The sequence below is a fragment of the Ostrea edulis genome, chromosome 4 (genome assembly GCF_947568905.1).
Source record: "Ostrea edulis chromosome 4, xbOstEdul1.1, whole genome shotgun sequence".
NCBI lineage: Eukaryota > Metazoa > Mollusca > Bivalvia > Ostreida > Ostreidae > Ostrea > Ostrea edulis.
The window spans coordinates 85,821,692-85,836,126 of record NC_079167.1 but is presented as its reverse complement, the minus strand read 5'-3'; the positions used below and the strand labels follow the sequence as shown (position 1 = coordinate 85,836,126).

The 14,435-nt window shown below is 34.6% G+C and overlaps 1 protein-coding gene across 4 annotated transcripts in view; it reads right to left on the bottom strand.

The window, feature by feature from the left end:
• The window catches only part of LOC125668002 (N-acetyllactosaminide beta-1,6-N-acetylglucosaminyl-transferase-like), a 37,173-nt gene that overhangs the window by 18,502 nt on the left and 4,236 nt on the right, over positions 1-14,435 (bottom strand). The window contains exon 3 of one of the 4 annotated variants that reach the window (XM_048901727.2): positions 12,527-12,770. The exons of the other annotated variants lie outside the window; for them this stretch is intronic. The gene's annotated coding sequence lies outside the window, so the exon portion shown is untranslated. The remainder of the gene's footprint in view (positions 1-12,526; positions 12,771-14,435) is intronic. 4 annotated transcript variants of the gene reach the window in all.

The window sequence follows — 14,435 nt, the reverse complement described above, 5'->3', positions numbered from 1 at the left end:
TGAACTTGACGTTTAAAAATCAAATGAGATATTAGGGTTTAGATACTGGGTAATGCCTTTAAAAAAGTATTCAAATATGTTATGTGTACATTTATGTTATTAAAATAAAATTAAAGTTATACATCATGAAATGAATTTCATAGTTACAACTGACAATAGCCTTCCAAAATGGCATAAGTCATAATTAAACATATCACTCATCAAAGGGCAGACAACTCTTAAAAATTGGCAATATGCCAATCTTTCATAAATGAAGAAAAATTACATACTGCAGGGGTTAAATCTTCTATGAGCAGGCTAGGGAATAATTCTTTCTTATACTTATGTTAAAATAAACTACTAAACATCATTAAAGCATATTATTGAGCTTGGCATTTAAAAATCAAATGAGATATTTAGGGTTTAATTGATGCCTTTTTCTTCAAAAACATTTACAGAAAAGTAATGTTTGTGACGTTCATATTGAAATACATTTTGTTTTCTTTAAATTTATTTCTCTTTTTTTCTTTGCATCAATTCCATAGAATTTAAAAGATCCTATCGTAACTTCCTTTCTATTACATGCAAGGTGAAGATAACGAACAGTGATCAATCTCATAACTCCTGTAAGCAATACAAAATATATAGTTGGGTAAACACGGACCCCTGGACACACCAGAGGTGGGATCAGGTGCCTAGGAGGAGTAAGCATCCCCTGTTGACCGGTCACACCCGCCGTGAGCCCTATATCCTGATCAGGTAAAAGGAATTATCCGCAGTTAAAATCAGTGTGCCAGGAACGGCTTAACAATCGGTATGAAACACGTCAGACAGCATTTGACCCAATGCGAGGTTGTACTGACGAACTAGATCGTTATAACGACCATAGAATTTGCGAAATGTTGACTTCAATCTAGACTGTTGAAACACCTGAACCATCAACTTGTTTGTCAGTAGCTTACCTCGATTTAAAAACTGACTATACGCAGAACAAGCTCTTGCATATCGAATCAGTTGAGATATATAAACACCATATGCAGGTGATAATGGAATATTGCTACATAGGTATGGGAAGTTGACGATGGAGAAGTTGAAATCATACCGTTTGTCATACAGTTGAGATGTCAGTTTTCCGTTAATGTCTACTTTCAATAAAATATCTAAGTATGAAGCAGAAGTGGACGACTTTGTGGTGTCCTTTATTTCGAGCTCACAGGGATATATCAAATCGACATATGAATGAAAGTTATTATTGTTAATAGACAAAACGTCATCGATATATCGAAATCTCGAATTGAAGGCCACAGCGAGAGATTTTTTCTTCTCACATAGAAGTTTTTGAATAAATTCTCCTTCATATGAATATAGAAACAGGTAAGCTAACAAAGGAGCACAATTCATGCCCATGGAAATTCCAACAGACTGTTGGAAGACCTGATCACCAAAGACCACGAAGATATTGTCAATGAGGAACTCTAGCATATTTGTTATTTCAACTTCAGAGTACTTGTGCGTGGAATCAAAAAGTGGTGTTTAACAAAGTAAGTTTTTGAATGACTGATCACTAGATATGAATATTTCTGTTTTCCGTTTTTGTTGAAGAACCAAATGTCTATGATGTCAAAAAGTCTAGTCTTTAATTTATCGTAAGGAATGGTCGTGTATAGTGTTGAAAAGTCATAGGTTTTAATGTTATTGATTTGGGGGAAATTCTGCGATTTCAAGTTTACTAAAAGTTCTTTAGAATTTTTTAGAATCCACATTTGATTAACACCACTTCTGGCATATGTAGTCGCACAGTAAATTTGAAGTTTCTCCTTCACAGCTGTTAACATTTTCGTGAGGAGCAAAGCTAGGGGCTTGGTAGAGCACCTACTGGACCCAACAATGTATCTTTGTTTGAAAGGGGATTTGTAAGGGTTTTTATGTAGTTTAGGAATCCAGTATAGGTACGGTAACTCATATTCATTCACCCATTGACTGGGGTATTAAATGTGTCTAAAACTGAAGCATGGTTTTGAAGAATTTCATCTGCTGAAAGGGCAGCTGGAGTATAAGTATGATTACCAAAAGTGGAATTAATGCCAAGTTCGTTTAAAATACAGTTGTAATAATGAGCCTTACAAACACAGACAATGTTGTTACTAGCTTTGTCAGCTGGAACCAAATGATAATCCTCATGTAACCTATCTAATTCCTTTATCACTTCTGGTTTACTATACACAGAAGGATAGATGGTGCGTACTTTTGTTTTCATGTGTCTAATGCGGGATTTTAATAACCCTCTTATGCTTTTAACCCATTCTGACAATATATCAAGTTCTTCTTTTTCATATTTAGCCCATCGTCTGGCATAATCTTCGACAGAACTCATAATAGAGATGAAGTTCTGTCGCCAATTAAATAAGATGCCATAAATATGCTACATAAGAATAAACATAAGTTTGATGGCGTATTAAAATAATAATGATAATGAAATACATACACGCACACACATCATATAATGTCTCAGTTATAATAAATTAAAACAGAGATTTTTTTTTTTATAAAACATCACAAAATGGTACACGGAAACTAGAACACACAGTCAAAACAGTCAAGGCAATCTTAATGCACTGAAACAGCAAACACAAATGACTGAATTGATAGAAACTAGTCCTCAAAATCGTGATGGAAAAATGTGTTTTGAGTGACTTCTTGAACGCACACAGTATTCTACAGTCCCTTTCATATTCTGGAAGGGCATTCCACAGTTATGGAGCTATTGTGCTGAAACACCGATCCCCGTACGTAACGGTTCGACTTTTTGGACCAACTAGAGTGACCGATTGTTTTATAGACCTAAGATTTCGGGTAGGTTTATCTACCTCTAGTAATCGTTTGATATAAATTGGGTACTCATCATGTGAGGCTTTGTAAGCATAAGTAAGTATATTATATTGTGTCCGATACTGCACAGGTAACCAGTGTAGTTCTCTTAGTATTGGAGTGATATGGTTGTAACGAGAGGTCCTGAATATGAGACGTGCGGCAGTGCTCTGAATATGTTGGAGCTTGCTCAGGACTGTCGTTGGAACACCAATGAGGAGAGCGTTACAGTAATTTTAACTGATGTAACTCGGGAGTTCACAAGAGATTTAGTTGCTTCTGTTGTTAAATATTATTGATGTGGCCTTTTTGCCGCAACTGTGCATAACAAGATCTGCTGACAGAGTTCACTTATTTCTCCATATCCATCTTAGAGTCAAACATGACACCAAGATTTCGAACGCATGTTGAATGATTAATTTGTGAGTAACCTACTGTCACTGAAATGTTTCTAATGAGATTTGCATTACGACCTGACGCAAACACAATAACCTCGGTCTTATCCGTGTTGAGTTTCAACATATTGCCATGCATCCAAAACACGATGTAGTATAGACAACGCTCAATACGATGTAATGTCTCTGCCTGTGTAGCTATGCCTGTAGGCTTAAAAGACAAATAATGCTGAGAGTCATCAGCGTAAAAACGGTGATCAAGTCCATGATATCTACAGATGAAACGAAATGGTTTTGTGTACATTGTACATAATTTTGGACCCAGCAAAAACTCTTGTGGCACACTGAAATTCATTTTCACTGGCCTTGACTTGACAACATCTACTGTGGAATCATTAGAATTCGTGGTGGCTCAATTTTCGTGGAATTCGTGGGTACCCGTCACCCACGAATTTACATCCTCAACAAATAAAGACATTCCAGACTCATCTTTGTTATAAATATATAAATCCACGAAATCACGTCCCCACGAACCCGTAGAAATCCACCAATCCACGAAAATTGGCCCCCACGAATTTAAATGATTCTACAGTATACAGACCGTTTTGGTGACGGTCACTGAGGTAATATGATATCCAGCCTAGTGATTTTTCTATTATTCCGAACAGATGTTAAAGTCGGTGCAACAGGATAGTGTGTTCGATAGAGTCAAATGCAGCGGACCATTTTCCTCAAATCTCTAATCTTGGGATTTTCCATTCATCTCCAATTTCTCCTGATTTTGTATTGCTTTCGGACTATTCGAAATTCGTAACATTTTGACTCTTATTCCATATGACTACAATTGGAAAAGAATTTCATAACTTCTCTATGGATGAGTGACCATGATGGGTTTTTATTCATTTATTTTTCTTGATGACACACAGGAAGTAGTTCAGAAAATAATGAAAGAAATAAGAAAAGCGATATTCAGTTAATGGTTTGTTCATTTCACATTGTCTATAAACGGGTACGCGAGTGTATGAGCTAGTAACTAACTTTGTTGTGTTCTCTCGCGTAAATCTTTATAAAAAAAAAACCCATTGAAATGTGAGGTGTTATGTCGTAGAATAACGCAATGGCTAATTAAAATTGTAATTTTCTACGCATTTGTATGAGCTAGTGTATTCATGTTGTGTTCGCTAACGTAAATAATAAAATTAAACTTAACCGCGAATGTATGACGTAACATTGTTGTGTTTTCTTACATGAATACATCAATCTAATTAAAATCAAACTTCTTAGATCCGTGCCGTATAATCTGCGTAAGAAGCGACTGTGAGCGTATCTTAGTATCTGATTTTAATCGGATTGGTGAATACATGTCATGAGATACTTGAAGAGTGAAATGTTATTTTGTAAATTAACACTATGTCATATTGAAGACATCCGTGAGTGTATGAAGTAGTAGGGTACGCATGCGCGAGAGTGTGTGGTCGGAGATTTCTCTCGTCTTCAACTTTCAAGGGATTAATCAAACTAATCGAAAGAGCTGTTTCAATTCATCACAGTATATGTGAAAATGTGCTTCCATGTCTACTAAGCATACAGGAAAGAACAAAAAGAAGTCCAAAAAGGGTCGGAAAGGGAAAAAGGACGCAAACATGAGTAACAAGAACCGTAACAAAGTAAATATCCTGGGCACTTCTCAGAACGAAGACAATGTTAATGACAATACTTTTAACGAAGCAGTTAGAGACTTAAGATTTTGTTTCTCTACACTGATTCACAAACACAACAATAAACCCAATGAATACGATGAATTATAATGTGTCACCTGTAGGTTTTTCAACCACCAAACCCAGCGATAGCCCAACTAGCGAGATTTATAACACAAACTGATTATGGGTCAAAGATAGACAATCTAGCTCAGAAACTGGACCAAATGTTCCAAAAATTAAAGAAATTGGACAAAATAGAGTCAAAAATAAATTCCTTTGAACAAAAGATGACAAATGTGACTAGTGACGTGACAGAACTTAAGAAAACAGTTAATGAATCAGAAAAAAGCGTTAAATTCACAAGCAAGAAACTGGACGAATACAATAATACAAATACGGGAATCAAAGCAAAACTAGAATGCATACAAACTCTTGAAAGGTCAAATGCCAATTTAATTGCGGAAATGGACAAAATGAATTGTGTAATGAAAGAATTGCATGACCGACATTTAGATTTACAAGCTAGAAGCATGAATGACAACCTGATTTTCTATGGAATTAAAGAGACAAACGATGAGAACTGTGAGGAGAAACTAGCCAGTTTCATCCAAGAAACATTTGAAATACACAAAGATATAGAATTTCACAGACTGTATCGTATGGGACAACGGAATCCTGAGAAAACGAGATCTATCATTGCGAAATTCGTCCAATTCTAGGAAAGAGAACTCGTTCGGAAGCCAGCTTTCACAAAAGTGAAAGGAGGAGAAAACCGAAAATTTGGCATTAGTGAAAAAGCGGAAAATTCTATACCCATAGTAAATCGGCAAAGCGTCAGGAAAAGCGAGCACAACTATTATATAACAAGTTATATATAGATGGAGAACTCTTTACACCAAAACGCAGTGATGAGGAACACAGTCAAAGAACAGGGGATCAAAGACTGTCAACAGCGGCCCCAGCATCCACACCAAGGCCCAGGGGCGGAGGACAACAAGGACGAGGAGACACCAGAGGGCGAGGAGAAAACCGTCGCTAGGAATACCAGGAGTGTCGAGAAAACGTAAGCAGCGACCCAAATGAACATTCAGACTTTAACTATCTAGGAAGTACCTACACAGAAAGTACCTACACAGACAATTCGAACAATCTAAATATATTATCCATTAAAGTATGTGGAATTCATAGACGCTTACATTACCCTGATTCCATGGAACTAGTGAACCATTACGACCTATTGTGCTTCACTGAAACAAAAACAGACGACCTGGACAGTGTTGAGCTGAAAGACTACGTACATGTACTTTTAACTGAAAATAGAAAAGTGTGTGCACGAGTGAGATCGGTTGGTATTATAGTTGGTTTTCGTAAAACCTTATCTAGATACATTACACCAATAGAGACAGATTGTAAATATGTGTATTGGTTAAAAGTGAATGGTTATTTGTTTAATTGTAAAAATTATGTGTTATTTGGGGTTATTTATATCCCACCTATTGGTTCACCATACAGCTCACCAGATGCATTTAATGAAATTGAACTCGAATATATAAACCTCATAAGTCGATTTGAAAATTTATGTCTGACAGGTGATTTTAACGCTCGGGTATCTAACAGAAAATGTTTTTTTTAAGAAACTGAATTGTCTGACCTTGAATTATCATTAAATGCGCAAATGTGATATTCTCACAGATGTAGACAAACTGGATTGATTGATTGTATCTTGCTTAACGTCTCTCTCGAGAATTTTTCACTCATATGGAGACGACACCAAAGCCGGTGAAGGGCTTCAAATTTTAGGCCTTTGCTCGGCACTTACGGCCTTTGAGCAGTGGGGGTTCTTTAGCGTGCCACACCTACTGCGACACGGGGCATCTGTTTTTAAGGTCATCGCTGAGGACCCGTGACATCCACACCTTATGCCGAACGTTTGACGATGGAACTGTCACTACCTGTTTTAACGACTTAGGCCTGTCGCGGCCGGGATTCGAACCCCGGCCTCCCGCATGCGGGGCAAACGCTCTAACCTCTAGGCCACCGGTTAAACAGGATACATATAATGTTAATGTTGATCGACAAAGTTATGACAAAAAGGTAAATAACTATGGTTATCAGCTGTTGAATTTTTGTAAATCAAATAGTTTATATATATGCAAAGTGAAGATAACGAACAGTGATCAATCTCATAACTCCCACAAGCAATACAAAATAGATAGTTGGGCAAACACGGACCCCTGGACACACCAGAGGTGGGATCAGGTGCCTAGGAGAACTAAGCATCCCCTATATATAATGAATGGAAGAATATCCAGTGATGCAGAAAGCGGTAATTTTTCCACTACAAGATCAAGTGTTGTTGATTATTATATATGTGATGCAGATTGTTTAAATTTGTTAGACATTTTGAAGCACAAATGCATTAGATTTTAATTGTCTTTATTCCGATATAATAATGCCATTGGCATGCCATTTAGGTTGTAATGTCATGAAGATTGATGGTGATGATTTAGAGGATAGATTGCAAAGCATCCCAACAGAAAAGATTAAATCATGGGATTCAACAAAAGTAAACGATTTTTGTAGCAATATAGATACATTACACCTGCACGAAATTGAACGAATTTTTGATGATAAATTAATAGATCCTGATCTTATTCAATGGGCAGATGTAGAATACTTATTTGATGGTACAGCTGGACTATTATTATCTTCAGCTAAGCATACATTTGGCACTTATTCACCATTATAGAGATGTTACTAGGATTAACAAAACAAAACAATGGTATAACGCTGAATGTTATAAAGCTAGACAATTTGTACGAAAATTAGACGCAAATACAAATCACACAGAAGTAACGTATTCAGACTCGAATTTGATAAAGCCCAAAGACAAATCAATTCTAAATAAATCACTCAGAAAGTATAGAGCTAAGTTGTAGCATGCCATTAAGAAATTAAGAAGCTCAAATCCAATAAATATTGGAAAATTGTGAACAATAAACGCAATCATGAGCACCATGAGATAGATATTACAGATTTCTACAATTACTTTAGAAATGTAAATGCAAATGAACATGGTCCTGATGAGGAACTAGACATTCCTTCTCACGAATTGTTTACAAACAACTCTCTTATTAATGATCCGATTACACCAAATGAAATATTAGAAGTTGTAAAAACCATAAAAAATAATAAATCGCTTGGCCCGGATAGTGTTATCAATGAATATATTAAGTCAACAATTAATATTCTGGTACCATTGTACGTAAAATTATTTAATTTAGTATTTGATACTGGAACTGTACCAGAAGCATGTTTATTAGGGAATATAACACCAATTTTTAAGAAAAACGGTAGTTATACTGATCTAGTAAATTATCGCCCCATCACACTATTAAGTTGTCTTGGGAAAGTTTTTACATCTGTTTTGTGTAGAAGATTGACATCGTATGCTAATAATATTGATCTTATCAAGGAAAATCAGACGGGTTTCAGGGCACAATATTCTACTGCTGATAACATGTTTGTACTATATTCCCTGATTGAATTGTCATTACTTAAGAAAAGGAAATAACATTGTGCTTTTATTGACTTTAAGGCTGCATTTGATAAAGTACAGCGATTGGGATTATGGAAAAAAAACTTTTGAAATATAACTTAACAGAAAAATGTCTGAATTTTATCGTTAACTTGTATAATGGTTGTAAATCTAGAATTATACACAATAATAATTATTCTGAATACTTTCCTTGTCAAAATGGAGTTCGACAGGGCGAAAATTTGTCTCCTCTTCTTTTTGCATTATATCGTAACGACTTAGAAGAATTTTTGATACAAGAAAATGTTATTGGTTTGAGCAATTCATCTGATGAAATTGAACAAAAATTGGACTGTTTTATAAGGCTCATAATAATGTTGTATGCAGCTGATACAGTATTGATGTCTGAAACTAAAGATGACCTCCATTACCAACTGAATTGTTTTCAAAAATAATGTGAAGACTGGAAGTTGCAAGTGAACATGGATAAAACTAAAATTGTTATTTTTTGACAAAGGTAGACAATCCTCAAATTTGATATTTCTATACAATAATAATGAAATTGAAATTGTTAAAGAATTCAAATACTTAGGAGTTATTTTCTCAAGAACTGGTTCTTTTTACAATACCAGAAAATATGTTGTGCAAAGAGCAACCAGAGTTATGTATGCCATCATTAAAAAAAACAAGGGAACTGAATTTATCTACCGATTGTCAACTTAATTTATTTGATTAGATAGTTGTTCCAATACTTCTTTATGGATGTGAATTATGGGGTTTTGAAAATTTAGATATCACCTAGAGACGGCATCTAAAATTTTGTAAACTTATATTGAATCTTAAGACAACTACCCCGAATTATGTGATTTATGGTGAACTTAATAGATACCCATTGTATATACATGTCAAAATTAGATTGATCAAATTCTGGTAAAAATTGTTGAATGGTAAAGACACAAAGTTGTCTAGTATTTTGTACAAATTTTTATATAACTCAACAACCGACAATGTTGATTTTAAATGGGTTAGAGATATACAGAAAATTTTACAAAAATGTGGTTTAGATTATATCTGGATTTTATAATCTGTAGAAAATGAAAAATGGCTGATTTGTGTTATTAAACAAACTCTGAATGATCAATTTCAACAGAAATGGGTTTCTGAATGTAATACATCAGGAAAAGGTGTACTTTATAATCTATTTATAAATAGTATTTTTACGTCGAGAAGTTATCTAGAAGCCAACGTACCAAGAAATATTATTCTTAGATTAGCAAAATTTAGAACAAGTAATCACAGGTTACCTATTGAGACAGGCAGATGGAGTGGTGTGCCCAGAAACCAGATAATTTGTAATTTATGTGAAAATGAGGTTGGGATGAGTTTCACTATATCATGACTTGTTCAGCTCTTAGGGATAGTAGACAATTTTATTTACCATCAAAATACACAAACAGACCAAATGTCATAAAATTCTTTACCTTGTTTTCATGCAAAAAGTTATCTGTTATGAGTAATCTTTCCAAATTCATAAATATAATTCACAAGAGAGTTACCCTTCCCGGTAAAAAATTATAAACTGTACACTCTTTCATCCATTGCATGAACCAAATTCTTTGTTTAACATTGTGTATATATGTATATCTTCTCTATGTTGTTTTGTGCAATATGAGAATAAATTGAATTGAAGCAAACATGCTGTTTCCTAACTTAAATATTAAAAAAAAACTTGCAATGAAGCGCGTTACTAACTCATAGATCCTTGACCCAGAGTGATACTTTTATGTGCAACTATTCTAGCTAGTAACTCGATTTTGTTGTGTTTCCTAACGTAAATCGGGGGAAAGTTGGAAAGGTGAGGCGTTGTTATGACACACTAGTGTTTGTTTTCTGATATAAATACATGTAATGAGATAATTGAAGACCATTGCATCTGGTAGGTAAAACTTATACGGTACCAATTTTGATGCACCAGATGCGCATTTCGACAAATTATGTCTCTTCAGTGGTGCTCAACCGAAATGTTTGAAATCCGAAATAACAATGAAGTTTTAGAGCTATTATAGGCAAAAACAATGGGTCAAAAAAGTGGAGTCAAATTCGTTGAAGGATAAGAGCTATGCGTGATGGAGATATTCCTTAATTTTGAAATGAATTTCTAAATTTTATAACAGCAATTAAATATACACCCGTATTTTCGAGCTAGTAACGAAGTACTTAGCTACTGGGCTGTAGAGACCCTCGGGGAATTCATATTTAATTAAAGTCTCCCGACAATATTATGTCATCGTCATGTTTTATGGGCATGGTTACAATTCGAACATATACTTTTTAAATTCTATTTTCCCATTCCAAATGTTTACAATGCTTAATAACTAAGATATTTCTAATGGTCTACAGAAATTTGATTGACAATTATTGAGAGATAAAGCACTCACAATTGTTGTTTTGTTCTGTAAACAAGGCCATATCATGTTTAAAACGAAATCAGGCGTTACAAATACTAGAAACCATTTAAGGGGGTACTCTACATCGTCATAATGGCGGACTTCCTTTAAAAACATGGAGGAAAAAAATCAATATCAGCAATATTTGACTTTTCCTTTTCAATTCAAATACCTAGCCGCGTAGCTTAGTAGGTTAGCATACCGACTACTAAACTGTAGGTCGCAGATTCAAGTCCAGCAGGGGTTTTAATTTTTTTCCAGATTACCTTCTACTAAACCTGCATTTTTTTTGGACAAAATAAAGTAAATTTGAAAATTTCAACTTCAAAACCTTGTTGTACATATCCTCCACTTTTCATCTACATCAAATTTCTCTGGTGTAGCATACCTCCTTAATTGTGCTTAGAATAAACTTGAAAATTGAAAATAATAAATAAATCTGCGTTGAACGAAACTTTTGCTAGCATATTTATGTTCCTTAGTTAATATGACTTGCCAAATAGCATTTGCTTTTTACTTGATAAGGGCAGTAAAACAGGACAGTGATGTGGATTTTAAGAAAATGTCATTTATTTTGAAAATGACAAAGTTATATAACAGAATAGCTAGTGGGGGTCAGCATGAGTCGAAAACAAAAATACAAGAACATATGTATCACATAGGTATGATTATGCAATCTGACCCCCTACAACACATAATGAAAAATCGAAATAGGGCTGCTTGCAATCAAATAAGGTGGGTTTTACAAATAAAACAGGCCAGCTCACACATATCAAAGTGGCATAACAAAGGAGGATGTGGAGGGTGGAGGGTGGGTATCAAATTAATTTTCCTTGTGTACACAAATACTTGAGCAGTCTTTGCACTCCAAGCAAACAAAGAGGAATGACCAAAGCGTCCTAACGGCGCGCTGTGATTGGCCATCCATGTAATAGGCTAAGTACTGGGTCCTAAAACAAAACATTACATCATCTTAAGTTTGCCTGATCGGAAATTTCCACCCAAGACAGCGACGATAAGAAACATACCAATATGAGGCATCCCAAAAAGGGGGGAGGGGGCTCAAGCATAAAAAAAAATCCATATCCAACATCCATCAAACGTGAAAGAAACAAATTTAACATGTTATACAAAACATATATATTTACCATATTTTACTTATCCAAAATATACACAATAGAACATACACAATTAACACGTTACACAAAAGTCATTATCAACAATAATTACCTATTTAAGCTATGTAAACAAAAAAATGCACGAGCCTTGCCTACATCACAAAGACTTCTGGCCTCTGAATCTCTTTTTAACTCGAAAATAGAAATAAATGCACCATAGTTAAGCATTGTAAACATAAAAAAATATATAATAAAATTTGAAAATTTTCAGTTAAAATCCTGAGTAATGATAAAACATAATCAAAATAGGTACATGTTTTACTTAATTTGCATACTTGTGAATGATTATTACCGTTTAGAGGTAGAACATAAGATTTGTAGCCTGTGTGCTTAAACAGTGTCATGGGGAATTCATATGAATCAATCAATATTTTTAGAGTACTAAATGTTATTAATACATAGGCCTGCTTATGCTACTCACCATCTCTTCAATGATCGATTGAGAAAAAATCACACATGTAGCCTATCAATGAATGTTTGCGTTATTTCGTTGGAGAATACATGATATCACGTGTCGAATATCCACACGCTATGCAATTAACGGAATTCGGACTGAGGATGACAGAAGAGTACGGAGCGGCATCTCTAGACACGTTTCCTGTGTTCCTGCAATGTGTAGTATACACACCCTATGGCGCACCTGTCCGTGACACCCCACTCCGTACCTGGTAATTGGATTAGTAGTAGTTTATTTATTTATAGTTACATGTGTATATTCACAAACATTGTGTTAACAGACCGTGTAAAAATAAATCAAACACCGGCCCATCGGGCCTATATGCCACTTTAAACATGGATTATTAACGAAGCCATCAAAGACAATTTTCTTTAATTTATAGAGATTCCCACGCTTTCAATGTTCCCCTGTAACCTTCCAACTGTATGATCGTCCGTTATTTATTTTAAAATGATATAATTCCAACTAATTAATCAATTAATTGGAATAAAACAGCTATTTTATGATAATTTTGAGGGTCAATTTTCTCATAATATTTTCGAAGAAGTGCCCCTATATGTATATAAAAAGAGCATTAAATATTCATATTGGTAAAGGTTTTACGAGAATGGACACATTACGACGACTTTTGAATGCGTATAATGTTGACTCGTTTTGACGATTGTTTTATGAAGAAATATTACCCAACGGCAATGAAATAATAAATACAAATGTGGATGGACATATTGTGATAGTTCGTTAAAAAATTAGTAAGAAAGACATTATTTGTGCGGTTGGACATATAAGGACAGCTTGGAAAAAATTGGGCGGACATATTGTGCAGGCGGACATATAAGTACAGTTTGGTCCAAAATTGGGCGGACATATTGTGCAGGCGGACATATAGGGACTCAACAAACGACATGAGAGGTGAAAATATAGAACAGTGATTAATCTCATAACTCCTATAAAGGGGAAAATAACGAACAGTGTCTGCGATTAATTTGATACAACTTATACATAATACAAAATAATTAAAGAATTGCGCAAACACGGACCACTGGATATGCATCAAATAACAAACAAATATTCAATACGACTAATGCAGATAAGAATAGAATCATCAAATAAACAAGTATGTTAGCATGGAAATGGAGAACACAGAAAGTCTCTGGAAGAGGCCTCTTTTAAAATTGATGAGATACTTTTATGCAAACAAATTCAAGATATCTTACTATTATGAATAAATAACTGCACTCTTTAGATTTCAGCAGTAATGATCAGGTAATGGGAACTTAATGTTGATTCCATAATGTTTTAGTCCCATGTAGGAAAGAAAGTAACGTTACATTGTAGTAAAGGTGATATTTAATGAGTTTACAAACTCCCATCCTGAATAGTTTTTCTAAAGTAGAATCGTATCTTACATTACACACTAATGACCAATATATTTATATTTCTGTCACAGATAGGGGAAGACATAATATAATGCACATTTCCAAAGTCAATGTAATGTAGGTGTTAAGAACAAGATAACTGAATCCTCGCGAAAGCTACATATTATGGGGGAAATGTGAAGGTTAGGCAATGCAGCTGCATTAGCTGACCATATCGCTGACTTTCGACTTTTCAATATGACCCAATCTCTCACTCGTTCATCCCCGACACTTGCTCCCGCTTTTGTATTGTGACGTGTGTATTATGACTCGAATGAATATTTTACCAGTTAAGGAAATGATGATAGTGTTGTTTGTTGTTTTTTATTTTGTTTTTATTTTCTTTGGTAACTTGTAACTTTGTGATAAATATCTATTGAATAAACCATTCTAAAATGAGTTAATCTTTTTATATTGTACATTCATTAATCATATAAAAACAAAGATTACAGCAGCAT